This window comes from Hirundo rustica, chromosome 4 (genome assembly GCF_015227805.2).
Source record: "Hirundo rustica isolate bHirRus1 chromosome 4, bHirRus1.pri.v3, whole genome shotgun sequence".
Classification (NCBI taxonomy): Eukaryota; Metazoa; Chordata; class Aves; order Passeriformes; family Hirundinidae; genus Hirundo; species Hirundo rustica.
This window is the reverse complement of record NC_053453.1, coordinates 39659758-39677121: the sequence shown is the minus strand read 5'-3', so window position 1 is coordinate 39677121 and position 17364 is coordinate 39659758. Positions and strand designations below refer to the sequence as shown.

The 17364-nt window shown below is 38.4% G+C and overlaps 1 protein-coding gene across 3 annotated transcripts in view; it reads right to left on the bottom strand.

Moving 5' to 3' along the window:
- The window catches only part of SYT1 (synaptotagmin 1), a 350331-nt gene that overhangs the window by 262127 nt on the left and 70840 nt on the right, over window positions 1-17364 (bottom strand). The window contains exon 2 of one of the 3 annotated variants that reach the window (XM_040062361.2): window positions 7443-7525. The exons of the other annotated variants lie outside the window; for them this stretch is intronic. The gene's annotated coding sequence lies outside the window, so the exon portion shown is untranslated. The remainder of the gene's footprint in view (window positions 1-7442; window positions 7526-17364) is intronic. 3 annotated transcript variants of the gene reach the window in all.

Genomic DNA, 17364 nt, shown 5'->3' with positions numbered 1-17364 from the left:
TCCCGGATTGTGAAATCTCCGGCAGAGGGCTTCATGTGATAGGCAGCCTGGGGGGAATTCCTTTGGCTCTGGATTTTAGTGGTCTGAAGCTTGGGGGTGGGCACACCTTGTTACCCCCTGAAACCCCTGATTTGTGGTCTTTTTTGTATCCTCCCTGGGACCCTCCCCCGCTTATAGGGGGTCGGAGGGAGGAGCAAACTCTCTCAGCCGCGGGGCTCTCAGCCGCGGGGTTCTCAGCCTGGAAGCTCCGAGCCGCTCGCCTCGGAGCTTGGAGATCTCTGCTAATAAACATCCTTTAACCTGCTAAGCTGAGAGCCAGCCTTTTCTCTTCTGCTGCTATTGACTGTCACCTTTGAGTCCAGCTGCCAAGCCGAGAAGCCAAAACGAACTGGAAACTTTGTGTCTGTGTTGACCCGAGCTAGCTGGGGGTTAGCTCCCACCCGGAGCGGGGACCCAACCGGACAACATGTTACTAAGATTACTTTCCCACTTTTCAGTATACCTTACTCACATCCCTCAGAATTTGGGGAATGGACCCAAGATTCAGGTATGTTGAAGAGTTCAGTTATGGTAGCTATAAAGAGACAAATTATGGTCAATTATTGCTATTACTAATGCTAATTAGTAAGTAACAATTCATTCAGAAAACTAACTGGAAAGGGGAACAAAGAAACCCCTCAATGAACAAGAAAGGTATGTCTTGGTTCATTCCCTGTTTGGGCTATGATTTATTTGGTTTTGTGGGCACGTCTGCCATGCTACAGCTGCTATTACAGTCTCTGTTTCTTGAGATATCTGAAGAGCTATGTCTGATACAAAGATTTGATGGATGTCTGGCTAACTAATGTATGTAGCTATTACTTTGTATTTTTCTTCTTTATTATATTTTCAGAATCAAAAAGCGATAAGCATTACCACAAGTCACTGCTATCAATATCAAGAAGACACACACAAAAGATGTTTGAACAAAATTAAATTCTACATGTAAGTGGCAGACAAGCTGCTGTTGGAAAGTGCCAGATAATTAAATTTTACAGAAAATCACAAATTTTGGACTTCTCACAGTGATGAGATCTGTCAGACATAGATAAGAATTTGAATTTTTAAAATATACAAGGTTTCATATCACATCTTCTTTTAATGTGAGAACAAAACAAGCCTGTTGTTTGTGCCAACAGCTCCAAGCAGTTTGGCATACCGCAAAGGACAAAGTATCGATCTGGTTGGGCCACCACCATTCTGACACCAATGGACAGAATTCATAGATAATAAAGCGGGAATCTGTATTCACCCAGTTTACAAAAAAAATACTGGGAGGACAGCAGAGGATGTATTTATCTCAGGACAGTGCCCTAATCAAGGGTGCAGAGAACAGGAGGCCCCTGAAGCAGAGACAGGCACTACAAGGGACACAACAGGTCTGCCCGACTCCAGCTGAAGACCTGGATGCCCACTGGGACCCTGTCCCAGCATGGACTGGGTCTGTTCTCTGGCATGTTTTGCACATGCAGGACATAAAAAATTTGGATTCACAGCAATACAGAAGGCAAATATTTTTTAATATTTTAAGGGAAGGAATGTAATTTTAGTATTTTTTCTTTTCAATGCCACATACAAAGGGTTACACACAAAACCTGCTCACTTGCTGTCAGATGGGGTTAGGAATAAAGACCCTAAAGTCTCTCAGACTATCCTGAGAAAACAACCTTTACTTTTGCTGGCTGCTCAAACTGTTTGAGAGACACTGTGCTGTCTGGGGCACTGCTGTCCTGGCGCTCGCAGTAGAGGCTGAAGGGCACTGGGAGGAGAGGCAGGATCTGCCCAGGGCCGGTCACAGCAGGTTCCAGATGCCCTCACTGCACCCAACACAGGGAGCAGCTGAGCCCCATAACTGAGGTGGGGACAAAATCCCCTGGGAATACCTCTGGGAAATGTATTTAAAATGGTACAAAACCACTGCCCAGCAGTAAGAAGTGAGAGGGGGAAGTGTGAGAAACAGCAACGTGAGAAAAGTAGGAGGGGGAAGAGGAGCCCCAGGGGCTGGAGCAGAGATCCTCCTGCAGCCCATAGTGGGGGACCATGATCATGCAGGTTTCCCCTGCAGTCTTGAGAGGTCCCCATGTTGGACAAGAGGAAAAGGGTGAGGAGTAAGGAGTGACAGGGATCAGCTGTTACAAACTGGCCACAAACCTCACTTCCCACCTCCCTGTGCTGCTCTTGAGTGGGGTCAAGAAAAGGGGCTGGAAATAAAGGAATAAATTTGAGAGGAACAAGGGGAGAGGGTGTTTTAGATTTTGTTCTTATTTCTCACCATACCAGTCTATTTTAATCAGCAATAAATTAAGTTAATATTCCTCAAGATGAGCATGTTTTGTCCATTAAGGCAAGTGATGTATCTGCCTTCATTTTGAGACACATGGAATGAGAGAGGGGCTGGATGCGAGCCTGGCAGCCAGCTGAGGTCAGCCCACTGCTCTTGGGAATCAAATTTGGGAACTCAACTTTACAAATTTAGGTAGTCCAATTATATAAAAGTGACCAAAGTCCATTATTCATTACAATGCTAAGCATGTTTGCAAATAGTGAGGTGAGCAACACTTGCTACACAGAAAGTATATGCTGGTTCCACCACCTGATGCCCCCAGCCACCTTCTGTGAAGGCACAAAGTTCTGGAGTGGTTTCAAAAGCTGCTTAAACTGACTTAAGGCTGAGGTACTGCCAAAAGCGAAGAGATCCTGCCCTACTTTTCACATGCGCATCACTGCACTGTTTTCTTGTGAGGCAGCAATAAGGCTTATCGGGCTATAAACTACTGTTCACTTTTAGTGCTGGAACAAAAAGGGAGCATAAGATCATCACTTCCAGCAGACATGCTATCATGAAACTATACCCTTGGAGTGCTTCAGGCTCATGATTTCAATGGGCCTCAGAAAATAACTGTGCTTATGAGACTTGGATCATAGCCATTCCTCTAGCTTCACACTGGGGTTTCTTAAAATGTCCATCCTGATTTATTCAGAAGTAAAGATAGTAAGAAATATCTTGCTGGGATTTTCTGAGCCCATTTGTCACAAAATTTTTTCAACATTGCTTGCCCAAACTTGTGACAGGGCCAGAGAACTTTCTGAACCAATCTAAATTTATGGTCTACTAACCTGGTATCCTCTTTGTGACAAATTACAAGGTCAGTCATTTAACAAATGTGTGTGACCGCCTGCAGTAGTTATCTGTAACATAATTCATTCCATGAAAGAATACCCTACTGACTTAGCCATTTATTTTGCCCTACACCTGGGGTCTTTTTCTTCCTCCTAAAATCTTGCAATAATTTACTCATAGAAACATAGGATATGCTGACTTGGAAGGGACTCAACTGGAGTTGGAAGGGTCCAACTCCTGGCCCCAAGAATCCTACCATGTGCCTAAAAAGCATTGTCCAAACACTTCTTGAACTCTGTCAGGCTTGGTGAAGTGACCACTTCCCTGGGGAATCTGTTCCAGTGCCCAAGCACTCTCTGATTGAACAGCTATTTCCAGATAGCCAACCTACACCTCCCCTAACATAACTTTAGGCATTTGCTTGGGTCCTGTCACCTGTCACAAGAGTGAAGAGATTGGTACCTGCTGCTCTTCTCCCTCACGAGGATATTGAAAACCACTGAGACTGAGGCCTCCCCTCAGTCTCCTATACTCCAGCCTGAACAAACCAAGTGACCTCAGCTGCTCCTCATACAGCTTCCCCTCTGGACCCTTTACCATCCTTGTTTCCCTCCTCTGGAAGCCCTCTAAGAGCTTCATGTCTTTTTGATATTGTGGCGCCCAAAACTGCTCCCAGCACTCGAGGTGAGGCTGCCCCAGTGCAGACCAGAGCAGAGCAGAACAATCCCCTCCCTTGCCCAGCTGGCCATGCCGTGCCTGATGCCCCCCAGGACAGGGCTGGCCCCCCTGGCTGCCAGGGTGCTGCTGGCTCATGTTCACCTTGCCATCGACCAGGACCGCCAGGTCCCTTTCCACAGCTCTGTTCTCCAGCATCTCATTCCCCAGTCTGCTCATACATTCAGGTTTGTCCCATCCCAGGTACAGAATCCACTGCTTGATCTTGTTGAACTTCATACGGTTGGTGATTGGCCAAGGTCTCTCTGTAGGGCCTCTCTGCTATCAAGGGAGTCGACAGCTCCTCCCAATTTAGTGTTTAGCCAACTTAATTAGTATTCCTTTGTGTCAAAATCATTAATGAAGATATTGAAGAAAACTGGGCCCAGGATGGAGCCCCTTGGAGCCCCACTGCTACAACTCTCACTGTCCTGTCAATTCAAAACCATTCTGAATTTTCCCAGCATCTTGGCTTTGTCTTATAGTAATCTAAAGGGGCTTTTATCCAGCCAGTTAAAAGCCACAGTTCTCTTCCGAGATACGGTATGCACCTGTAGATGCATACTTTCCCCATAAAATTATCATTTCCCCACGTAGTTTTAGTGTCTTTTTTGCCTGCCAAAAAGGAGAGAAAGGGCATGTTCTCCCTGTCACATAAACATATGCAAGAGTGTCTGGTTTCTGACCATTACTGATGGGATTGACTGGGATAAACAGCAAGGGTTCCAAATACCACCTCTGGCTCAGTGAGCCAACTGTTTGATTGTTCTCATGTTGTTTAACAGCTTATGTATAATTGCTGCTGCTTTAGACTGTAATATAGTAAGTGCAGCACTGTGGAAAGAAAGAGGCCTGGTTTTGCACCAGCACTTTTTTCTTTTCCATTCAGAAAGAAAAACATCTGAATTTTACTGTATTACTTTTGTGAAATTTTATTTTCCCCAAAGAAGTCTTCAGTGCACCTGATTCAATCTGAATCATCCAAGACCACAAATCCCATTGCAGCCTATGTTGCCAGTATAAAATAGTTAAATTTACTTTCAGCTAAGGAGGTTATAAAGAGCTTAATAAATTTCAACACATTGATTAAAGTAATTCTTGCATTTACTGTTCTCCCTATTTTTAATGGATGCACACACCATAGATCTATGTAACATACCATTTTCACTGTTGCTTAATGATTTACCTCTAAGATGGCAATGATTAAAGGAGGCAAGATGTATCCATCTACAGCCTAGGGACTTTATCAGCGGAAAGTCTGGTCTCAGAAGAGAAATTAAATGAAGAGTTAGTTCAGAAAAAAAGGAGGTAAAAACACAGTAATAGAATTTTTTTTTTAAAATACTTCTATTTTTAGAAGCAGGTTTACAGTCTATCAACCTTTGTTTGCCAATAATTTTGGTGTTCGTTGCAACAATACCTTAGTCCTTACTTCTTGCACAGTCCCAGGATTCCAGGCTCCTTGTTTTTCACAAGTGGACTAGAAACTAAACGCTTCTAGGACAGGAAAATGGGAAAGAACTCATGAGAGTTTCCTATCAGCTAGCATAGTATCTTGAATTTAAATGGGTCAGACTATTGAGACTTGGTTGGTCTGGGGCCTCCCGATTCTGGATCTGTACTATTTACAGTCTTTCTCCCTGCTCTGTGGAGATTCCTTTAGCTGGCCTGAGCACCGTTCTGCCTTTTTAGAATATTCAAAGCAACTACACTGGAATAGTTCCTGTGAGAGGAGAACTGCTTTCATCCCTGTTACTATCAAGCAAAAAATACCTCCAAAGCAAAAAATACAACCAAAATCAACACACCATAAATATTTCTAAACGAAAAGTAGTATTAAAGAGAAACTGCATCTAAAACACTTAAAGGAATATTTTTTGCCAGTATAATGGTGTTTTTAAGTAGGAAGACTCCTTGTAACATTAAAAATTTCCAATTTTTTTGTGTTTCGCTAAACACTTCCTGATACTCAAAAAGTCTCAGAACACATTTCCTACTGACTCTGCTTATTACAGTAACCCTAACCCAATCTGTAGTATATTACATAGACATCAACACACTAGGGGACCTACTCAACAAATTCTGTGACTCAGGTGACAAATTAAGAAGCATTTCTAGTTCAGATTTGTGCATGAGATCCTCAGATTTTGTTGCAACCTTAGGTTACTGGTATAGATTTTAAAAAAAAAATTCTGCTAGATTCATTCATATTCCATTTTTGCTTTAATTTGCTTTTTCACTTCATATTTACCTTACAGGCAACTTTATTCTATTTCACATTCCTGAGAACCTTATTGTAGCTCACGGGTCGATATGGGTAATCTCTTTAGTAGCAATACTCTTCAGGGCACGAGACAGTCGAATGTACATTCAAGTCCTTGAAGCTATTGTTCAAATGGAAATTCAACTTTCAAATCCCAAAACATTTGCTTTCATTTAAATTAGTTTGAGTTATAACATTGGTGACTTACTCCCAGACACATTTGAAAGACAGTATTTCATATTCTCAGAAGAAGCTGCCTGTAACTGAGATATGCATGATAGTGAATAGAGATGAAATTTAATTTTATCACTGTGATGAAGACACTACTACTCCAATCAAAATTTATTTGCAAGTTTTGGTGGAACAGGAGCAGATTCAGGGGAATTATAAGATTAAATATTTTTGATAAAATCATAGAATATGCTGAATTGGAAAGGACCCCTCAGGATCACTGAGTCTAAAGCTCCTGTCTTTCAAAAATGAGGAGTCTCATTATCAATGTAAGTACCTTGCAGGAAATAAAGACTTCCTTATTAAATATATTTATATCTGGATGTTATTACTCTGTTAATACAATTGTGACATGAATTTCATTCTTGGCTCCTAAAATCAGAAAAGGGTCTAAAATGCAAGCCTGATACTATAATCACATCTCCTAATTTCACTGTACTGTCTACATCACTGGTACTGAATTTTACAAAATGACTACAGAAGCAATGGGACTGCCTGGTGGAGACTGAGGTGTACAAGCATTAACTCAAATGGAACTCATCAGCTAAAAATGCATAGCAGACATTCTAACTGCAACCTGAAAATACACAGTACCATAATATATGCAGCTACATTGCATAAGATACTCACAGGCAAAAATATAAGGACACACATTACTGAAAGTACTAATCAAAGACAAACCTTACTCAGAAGTGATCTGTTTAGTGGTGCACAATGGCAGATGCCACAGCATATTTTTTTTGTGATGCAAAGCTGCTCAAGATCATCTATGGATAATGAACCATGACAGCTTGGGATTTGATAAAACACAAATTGATGGTGAGAGAAGGTAAAAAATACAACTACTATCTGAACAAGAAATACAAATCAACTGGATTTTTTAATCTTTAATCTCAGAATGAAACATCATGTATTAGCACAAAATTAGATGTTCATTAATCCAACAAACTTTGCATCAGAAAAAGCTATTTCTTTAATTTATTTACTGTCTCCATTTTAATTCTTGGAAACTGCCATGGATTAAAGCATTTAATAGGCTATTGAAGGTAACAGAACCATGTTTGCTTAAAATACCTTATATGATTGGCATCAATGCAGTGTTCACAATCTTGAATGAAGGTTTTCCTCACGGTTCAGAAAAATATTCCTTTTGTCCCCTTAAAAGAAAGACATTCCATGTAAACACTTGCCAATACCTATAATGCTGTATTGTCCAACTTTGCCCATGAACAACTGCTGCTGAAAAACTCCTTTAAATGTACTTGGTTTGTTCACTGCCTTTCAGCTGATTATCATGAGATTTAATCAGACTGTTAAGAGAGACAAAAGAAAAATATGTGGACAAGATTTCTTCATCATGGACTGATTTGGACTGTTTTCTCAGTGTGGTCCAATATTATATATTCCTGTAGATTTCAGCAGTGAGTCAAGTAAGGTGAATTGTAATGATCTCATATAATTCTTTTCTACTGCTGTAACCCACAAGATACCTTAACCTAGCATGCTCAGTGAATTCACATGATATTGGAAAGACATGGTCTTATACTTGAACATTTTTTAACTTCTATACACAAACAGACAATTTCAGAACAGCTTGGATTTAGGGGGAAACGTGACATCAGTCAATTAAATCTTAGACTCAAAACAATTTCTTAGAACTATTCAGATTATCCTAGCTTTTTTTTTTTTTTCTTCTCTGATCTTCTATTTGCCTTCTATAGAGTCTCCTATTCTGGTAAGTTAAAAGAATTCACATGACTATTTCCCCACAGCTACAACTAGAAGCTCCAGTTAAGACTGAATGCTCACTGTGCTGGAAGTTGTTTGAACAAGACTGTTAAACATCTTTAAGATTTTTATAAATCAAATCCCTTACACAAGAAAGGATAGGAGTAAAGCTATATCAATATATTTATTCTACAGATGAAAGCTAAGGTATACAAATATTAAACAGTATGCTGAAAGTCACACCAGTAAGGTTCAAGGATCTTTCTCAGTCTTAAATTCCTTGAATTCTTGCCCAGAACCTGAATGACACCCCATAAAGCCTGTCCTCAGTCCCCATATCTTATACGTAGCACTTTTGATTATTATCCTTAGGAGGAAGTACTATCAGTATTTAATTTTGTTGGACTTGACAGTATTTAAAACTGTAAAATTACAAATAAAGATTTTTTTTTTTAAACAACAAAAGCATTGAATTAAACCAAAAAATCATTAAAATTATTTTAAATACTTTGGAAGTTTTCATTTTTCATTAGTTAAGTACAAAGAAATCAATACTGTAAAGATGATGGAATTTTCTGTAAATTTATATACCTATTATTTGCCTTCTAATTTCTAGGGAATAAAGTCCGTATCAACAAGGCACATTGCATTGCATTTAGAGTCAGCAAAGTCTGGGGGGTACAAGAATTTACAGCTCCCCATAATGTGTCTTTTACATCAGAAAAGGAAAGAAAGACTAAAGCCTTTAAATTACTCCAGGACTGAGGGTTTTAATGAAATAACTATCAGGAAAAACTGGTTAAAAATGTTCTGACTTTCACAGTCAACAATTATTTTGTAGCTTGTGGCTGTCTGGATAGAATATCTTTATTTATCAAAACAACAAAGTGAAATTAAAGTCATTAGGTGCAAACCACAACATTAATAAAAGAATCACTGCAATGTCAAGCACTCAAAGTTTAATTCCATCTGTTTCTGAGGCTTTATGACAGTATCTGAGTCACAATTTTTTTGTGGGGAGCTATGATTATTCAGCGCCTACACTGTTTTTTTAAGGAATTTAAGTGGTTTACCCCTCCTATTCTGTGAATGTTCTAGAATTCATATACCTTTATAGAGCACATTCTTAAAATAAAATAATTATTTTCATGATTAAATTTTTTAAGATAAAAAAATGCATTAATTTCAAATACCAAATAATGGATCCTTACCTCCTCTCCATCTCCTATTTTTTTTTTATTTTCTTCAGAGCATGTGGCATATATTGTACGTTCCCTATATCCAAGACAATGAATGGCATTTTCCTGCCTTCCTGGATCATTTCCTAACCATCCCCAGTTCTCTCGAGCTAGGATTACTGGCTGATACTACTGGCAGTTATGTTGGCAGCTCTACATCTCGTGTCCAGATATCCAATTCCTTATTAAATCTGTCTTCTCTAGAGCTCCCAGCCAATTCTGACTCTTTTTGTCTAGTCAGTCCCAGTTTCCCATTCCATGTCCAATTTTTATGCCCTTTCTCATTATCCAGGTTGACTCTTAATCCACTGCCTTTGCTCATCAAGCCTCAGCCATTCCCTCCTCAGCTCAAGGCTGACCAGTTTTCTGGTACTCCTCTGTCGACTGGGGTCCTGACAGAGTTCTATCTGGGAAAGCATACAGAGGGAGTACCCAAAGACATCACGGAAAACTCTTTTGAGATCTTTTTCATCTTGCAACAAAAAGTTCATTGGGCAATAGGAACACTAGAGTTTATCACAGTCAGGCTCTGTGAGCACACTTAGCAATGACTGCAAATTTTTCATCTTTGTTTCAGTAACAGATCCCTCTTCCCTCTGTGAATTCTTTTCCTTTTCAGAAGGCTCATGAACCTGATAATTCTAGTGAATATTCACAGGCATGGCCACAAACACATCCTGTCAGAACTGGCAATCTCACTACTAGGCAGAAAACCTAAATCTGCCAAAAAGGAAACTTTCACATATGACATGTAGTTTTATGTTGAGATCTTAACTGTGTTGAAAAATCCTAGTTAGATGCAAATATTTCTAATGAGACAGGAGTTAACATTTGAGAGTCAGGAAAAGACATATAAATCTATAAAGTAAGTTTTAGTATGTTTTAATATAGGTAACAATGAAGCATGAACCATGTCTCAACAAGAATTTTTACGTTTTCTTAGAGATTTAAAATTTCTTTTTACAAGTTCTTTAGGGAGCAGAAAGAACCTTTCTCACTTATTGGATGAACAGTGCATAATATTTTGCATAATGAAATTAAGCAGCCTGAAGTACATGTGAACATGACTAATGAGACCAAATGCAGCAGGAAAACCAAGCAGATGGCTTGAGCGAGCTGGAACAGAGTAGCAAGGAGAGATCTGAATGTTTTGGGGTTTTGCAGGGTACATAAAGAAACGCAAATATAATTTTTGCATTTCTGTATAACAGTGCATCTGTCAGCACTTTAACGGTCTACAGATGACAAGTGAGAGCTTGCCAGACTATTAATACTGTCTGTGGAAAACCGCTATGTGTCATCTATGGAGATACAAAATGCAAACAAAATGGAAGTTGGGGGAGTTGTTTTGTTTTGCTGTGTCTTGATTTTTTAACTGCATAAAAAGATACTTAAGCTAGTGCTATATTTTTAATGGATTCGTTCTTCTCGATCAAAAGCCTGGTTCTCAGACATCTCCTCAGTAGTATGAACATTTGGGGGGAAACACAGTAAGAGAAAGGAGGCAGCAGGTATTAAAAGATGATTGAAAAACGCTTTTTTATCAAGAAAGATCAGTGACCAACTTATAAAGGATGCTACCAGAAACACTGGAAGATGAAGATACATTGAGTTTGCTCTCACTGTTTTCAGGAAAAAAACAAATCTGTCCATAGAAAAGATTAACGGTTCATTTCTGTAACATGAGCTGCAATGAGGGTTAGCAGACAGCCTCACCTTGAAACGTATTCAGGTGAAGGTATAGCTCTGCTCTGCATGAAACACATTCTGACACTGGCTATTTACATCTGCAAAGCATCTGCCTTGCCTGCAGTTATGTTATAAAGAACAAGCAGAGTGAGAGAGAAAAAGTATAAAACTGAGCAAATTCACAATGTCATCCTGCTGCCATCTCTACCACAAATGATTGGCATTAAATGCCTTCAGATGTGAATTTCCCAACTGAGATTTTTTTTTTCACTAGAAACTTTATGTGATATTTTGAAAGGAAGCACAACATTACCTCAGATTGCAATATAAAGGTATCTTGTCAACAAAGTAGTTTTAACCAATGTTCAGAAGAAAACTATTTAACTGATTTTTCTGCTCCTGTCAATAAGTATAGTGGTCTGTTCCACTGCTGATAATAATGTTATAGCTGTAGCCCACCTATCACATTTTTTACTATTACATGCTCCTAACAGGCTCATAACACAATTTAGTAGTGCAAAATACTTTTATTACCAGCACAGACTGTGGAGGTACAAAATTCACACATTCTTTAATCCCTTCAGTTAGTTTAAAAAATGTATCTCTCCACTGTGTGCACTGGTCTCTCTTTTTTAAAAGTTCAGAATATTTAGAAACATAGAAAGAGACTAAGCAATTCCACTGAGCATCATTATTCAGGCAAGCAAATAAAAGCAAATAAAAAAGGACCAAAACTCAGAGAAATGCAAATGTTTTGGAAGACAGTAGTAATATATATATATTTTTTTTTTTTCCTCAGGGACTTCTGACGGTATTTTCCTATCTCCTATACGAAACAAAAACCAACTCTTTCATTCTGAAGCATACGAAAGTTATCCCCACTCTGAAACAACCACAGAAGTCTTTAACAATCTAGACCAGCAAGATCTTTCATTCAGCTTTGACCTAAATTTACATGTGCAGAGATTTGGACGATCTCTTGATTTTATTACAAATGATTGTTAATTTCACCAAAGCACAAATTTTAAGCTTCAACCCAAGCAATGTTATGAAGTCTTTGTTACATGATAAATGACTTAAATAAGAAGTGAGTACAGACATCATTCCAGCTTGTATTACTTTTATCAGATTTCCCTCTCATCTACTAAACACTGGCTGTTATTCAAACTATCCACAAAATCCAATTTATATCCCTATCCTTGTAGCTTTCTAGTGTAATTTGTGTTAAGTATGAGTACCTACCTACCGCAGAACTAAAAACAAAGGCTAATTGATCTCAGTGCCTTTTATTGCCCATACAGACAAGGTATGCAGTAGAGTTTTGTGAGGAAAAGTATCAACGGACAATTTCTATCCTCTTGGTGCTCTAAGAATTATACACTCCTTCTGTAAAGCTGTTCGTAAATAAGTTCAATTGCAAAGCCGGGTTTCTATGATCTTCTGCAATATTTTTTATCAGGACAGAGGACTCAAAGTCTACTTTTGATCATTAGGTTTGGCATAACATTGTATATAGGAAAACTATCAACTTTAAAGGAACCTGGAGCAAAGGGCAAAACAAACAGAAGAAAGTGGTTCTCTGCCCAACAGGTGAATGATCTATGAAACTGCCAGAAACATAGTAGGGTGTGCAAGAAAAGTTTCAAAAGCTGTATGGGGAAACTTAACATGAATTTAGAAAAGAGGTTCATTGAGAGCTGGTGATATCATACCAGGTTTAGGAAATCCCTGGAGCTGAAAACAGTTGGAGGCTGGGAGTTTTCTAGAGGTGTGTTATGTATTCTTTCTCCATTCTTCTCTTCTCTGGAAATCTGCTATGGCTTATTGACAATAAAATGCTTAACACTGTAGATCCAAGGCTAAGAGAATCCCTGGTCTGAATTTTGGAACCATTCTTCCATTTCAATTACATGCTCTGAATTTGTTTATACTTCTGCCTAAGCAAAGGCAAGGAAATAGATGCCTTGATATCCCAGGAATTAGTCAAAACCGCTGCATGACACATCTGCATCACTGGTCCTTAGTACTAAGTGAGACCACTTGTAATGAATAAATGTGTATGGCTTAAACTGGATATGTCTGTGATCTTAATTTCATTAGTAGTGGTTCCTGTTACTCAGAATAGTGAAGGAGAAAAAACAATAATAATAACAATAATAGATGTTGCATCAATTTTTTTTTTCCTTACATGGCATAGGCAAGTGTAAGACAGACAAGTGTAATCACAGACAACACAGAATCCAACAGGACAGTCTAAAAGCTAGGAGGAACTATGCTTCATTTTATCTGGTAAAGCAAGAGCAGAACACAGAGTGACTACAGTACAGAGTCATGCGAACACACAGACTTAGAACTGTCTGATCTGGTAATTGCAACTTGTAAATTTTTTCTTTCTCTGTGTGTGGTTTTAGGTATCCATATGGTAGCACACAGCTAGACAGTCATAAAAAAAAGACCTTGGTGACATGTGCCCTGAATCTTTGAGTTGCCACCGCTCAAAAAAAAGTGCCTGTATCACATGTCAGTATTTAAGCTTATAAGAATTTTCGAGTCTCTCTTGTCTCAGGATACTTTTTGACCTTCCTTTTAGGGTTATTTTCTTCCAGAAGAATTTGCACTGAAATTCTTGCTTATCTATTAAAATGATGCAATATTAGTGAAGAAAATTCTGAATCCATTTCTCTGCTTCCTAATTAAAACCAGCACACATGTGGAAAAATACACACTCTGGTCTGCACTTAAGTGACAAGACAAAAAGGTTATTTCAACTAGCAGCCTACTTTATTGGTTCCCACTTGAAATTCTGTGTAAATATCACACTCCTGCTTCCACTTCACTTATGTATAGATATTACTTAGTAATATTCTTTCTGCTTTTGCTTCATTGATCATTAACATTATTTTTTTTTTACTATGGCAGAAGTGGACTGTGACAGACATCTTGTTTTGCTGTAAACATTTTTCTTCCACATAAATGCTGCATGCTGAAGCATGCAATTAAAAGTAAGAATCAATAGGTCACTACAAAGCAAAAAAAATTCATTTCCTTATACTGTGCCAACGCAAACCTCAAACCCTCATTCTGACCTCTCGTACCACACTAATTTCATCACCTCTAATTCCACACTGATCAATTCATTTACTTGCTACTAAAAAACAATTTCCAGCTTGAACTATGAGCTTTTATTTATGAAAGATATCAAACAAAGTATCTCATAGAGAACTCTGCAGAAGGAACAAATGAGTTTTTTCATGTCACAAGTGAAAGTAACTTAAAGACATACTGTTAACAAGTTGACAAAGGAAGGTCCAGATTAAGAATTTAATGTTCTCTCCAGAATCAAGCTGATGTACAGTATGCCCCTCTATATCTAGAAAACTTAGCATGACCTTTTTAAGATGACAAAACAATCTTCACAAAGCTCTGGTAATAGAAACTCACAGTTTTTCAAAATCCCGTACATCACCTCTGGTTCAACTCTCTTTGAAACAATAGTTCATTAGCCAATTAGGTTGGAAAGAAGTATTTTCCTCCACAAACAGCTTTGATGAGCTGAGTTGCCATTTTTCTCACATACACAAAGGAAAAAAAAACCAAAATCCATCCAATTGCCAAGCATTGTTTCCCAACTGCAGCATTTAAAGGGAAGATTGCCACTTCCTCTCACAAAGATTTATGAATATATATATATATTAAAAAAAAGCTGTGCTCATAAAATCAGGGAAAAAAAAAACCCCAATCAAATTAGAAATCTCTAACAGCATGAACTTACCACATACACCCAGGCAGAGCTCTCTTGCAACTAGGGATCAGATAAAGATTTTAATTAGCTCCCTTGAAAATTAGTGTTTGCATTTAGAACGAAGGACAAGTTCGTCATCACATCTTTATCATCCACTTTCCAGGAAGCTTCTTTGTCAGAGTCTACACCTAAACCATGAATAGTTGTGCATGTAAAGCAGTTGAATTATGGTAGACTACAGCAGTGTAATTTAAGAGTGGGAATGCTTTGTATTTTAAGCGTGGAGTTCCAACTGCCTAATTGGGCAACACAGCTTGAGTAGCAAGTTTTTAGAGTTGCACTTATTTGGAAACAGGAAAACATGGGAACATTGCATCCAACTCACAACAGTGAAACTAGGTTTTCATCAAGAATGATACAGATTACAACACACGTGAGATTCTAGAATTAGTCCAGACAAACAAATGCATAGCACAGTTAATTCTGCCTTGGTAGAGGAAAGAGTGCTAGGCCCATGTATTTTTCAATCTGCATCTTCTATTGTTAACTTCACACATATTATATGCATAAAAATTTATGAACATAAATGTATTAATAGCCAAGCCATCATTCCAGAATAACCAGGCTGCAGTAAAGATAGCATTTTCAGTAATTTTCATTTGTCTTTGAGACACTACTTTCTTAACTATAAGAAGTGCCTGTCACTTAACAGGAGAGGAAACTAGTCTGTAGCACCTATACGAAGGTGCAGGTGAGTCAGCTTTATAGTCTTTTAGTCTTGCAGCTTAACAAGACATTCTGAAAAACATGAAGTATGACAGATACTAATATTTCTCTCAAGACTCAAAATAGAAAGTAAACAAGCAGATACAACTTTATTATAGGTTGATCACTTGAGTACCAAACGTAAGTTTGTACTCATTGATATAATCCCCAGCTGACAACACGTCACAACCAATGGCTCAATCAGTCTTTAAGTCATTACTTCAAAAATACTACTGAAAAATCCTAAAATACTGTTATAGGAAGATGAAAAGTCTACTTAGTTTCTACAGATTTCCAGAGGTTTGTAAATATTAGATGATCAGGCTTAAAAGGTGCAAAGTAACCTTCAACAGAATATTAAGTGATATAGATAATTTTACTTACCAGAAAAATAATACCACAATGGCATAAAAATGTCCAAAACCCCCAAAATGGGCACTGAAATAATCAGTTTCTCTAAAACATTTGTATTAATATTACTTTTTTCATTTGTTTCAAATTTTTCAATCTAATTTTTTTTTCAACTCTAGATAAACTGACATTACCGCTTCCTTTCCAGTTGGCAGCTTTCTGACTATCTCTGAACAGTAGGATTCAGAAGGACACTGAAGTTTCAGATACCGTGGTGGGTTGACCCTCGCCAAAAATTAAGTGCCCACCAGCCACCCATCCACACTACCTCCAAGCATGGAGGGGAGAATTTGAATCACAGAAGCAAGCAAAAACTCATGGCTTATGACAAAGCCAATTTAAAAAGGAAAGCAAAAAAATAGGGCAAAAATACGCAAGTGAAACAAAGGCCCTCCTACCAGCATCCCAGTGCTCAAACAGCCTCCAAGCAACAACTACCTTGGAAAGACCAGCCCAGAGTTTTTACCATTTAGCATGACATTCTAAGGCACAGAACACCCCTTTGGTCGGTTTGGGTCACTTGTCCTGGCTGTGTTCCCTCCCAAGCTTTTGCACACTCACCCCCAGCCTACTTGCTATGGGTGAAGTTAGAAAAGGCCTTTTTGTTGTGCAGGTGCTGCTCTGCAATAGGGAAAACCCTGGTGTATTACCACAGTTTTAGTCACTAACCTAAATCAGCAGCATATGAGCTGTGATGAAGGAAGTTAGTTCCATCTGACCCAGACTCAATACAGATACTCAGTCACAGTCCATGTCTCAAATTAGCCAGAATGGTATCTGTCACTTTCCCTCATTTTCTTTCTCTTACCCTTTCTACCCTGGTTTTCAGACACACTGATGAACAAGCAACCAGGACACCCAAAAGCAGTCTAAATGCAACTACTAAGGTCATTGTTCTCAAATCAGATGTCACCTGTGGTGCTGTAGCGGTTTTATGTTAACCCATAACAGCTGCCACCAGCCTCACTTCCATCTCCTTGTTGTTCCACTTTCCAAAGTGCAGCACAAGAAAAATTACTCAACTGTCTTTGCTCCAGGTAGTATATAATAAACTTTATAAATACCTCATGTCTGCAACTGCATTATCCCCCTTCTCCCCTCTTTTTTTTTTTCTTTTGCCTTTTTAATTTCTCTAATTCCTTTCCCTTAATTTACAGCCTGTCAAAGTTTGTCCAGTTCTTGACATTCCTGATATATTTGACATCTCTCAGCTTCCTTGTATTCCATACATTTCTTTGATTTCCCTAAAAAATTCAACTAGCATGCAGTCCACTAAGGAACTTCTCCATCATACTGTCTATTGGTGTTTTCAAGTTGGTTTTTTTTTTTTTTTTTTTGCTTGAATAGGAATCATGCAGGTAAGAACTTTGTAGTGACCCTTACTGAAAGAAATGCAACTTCTAAAGTTTGTGATAGTACATAT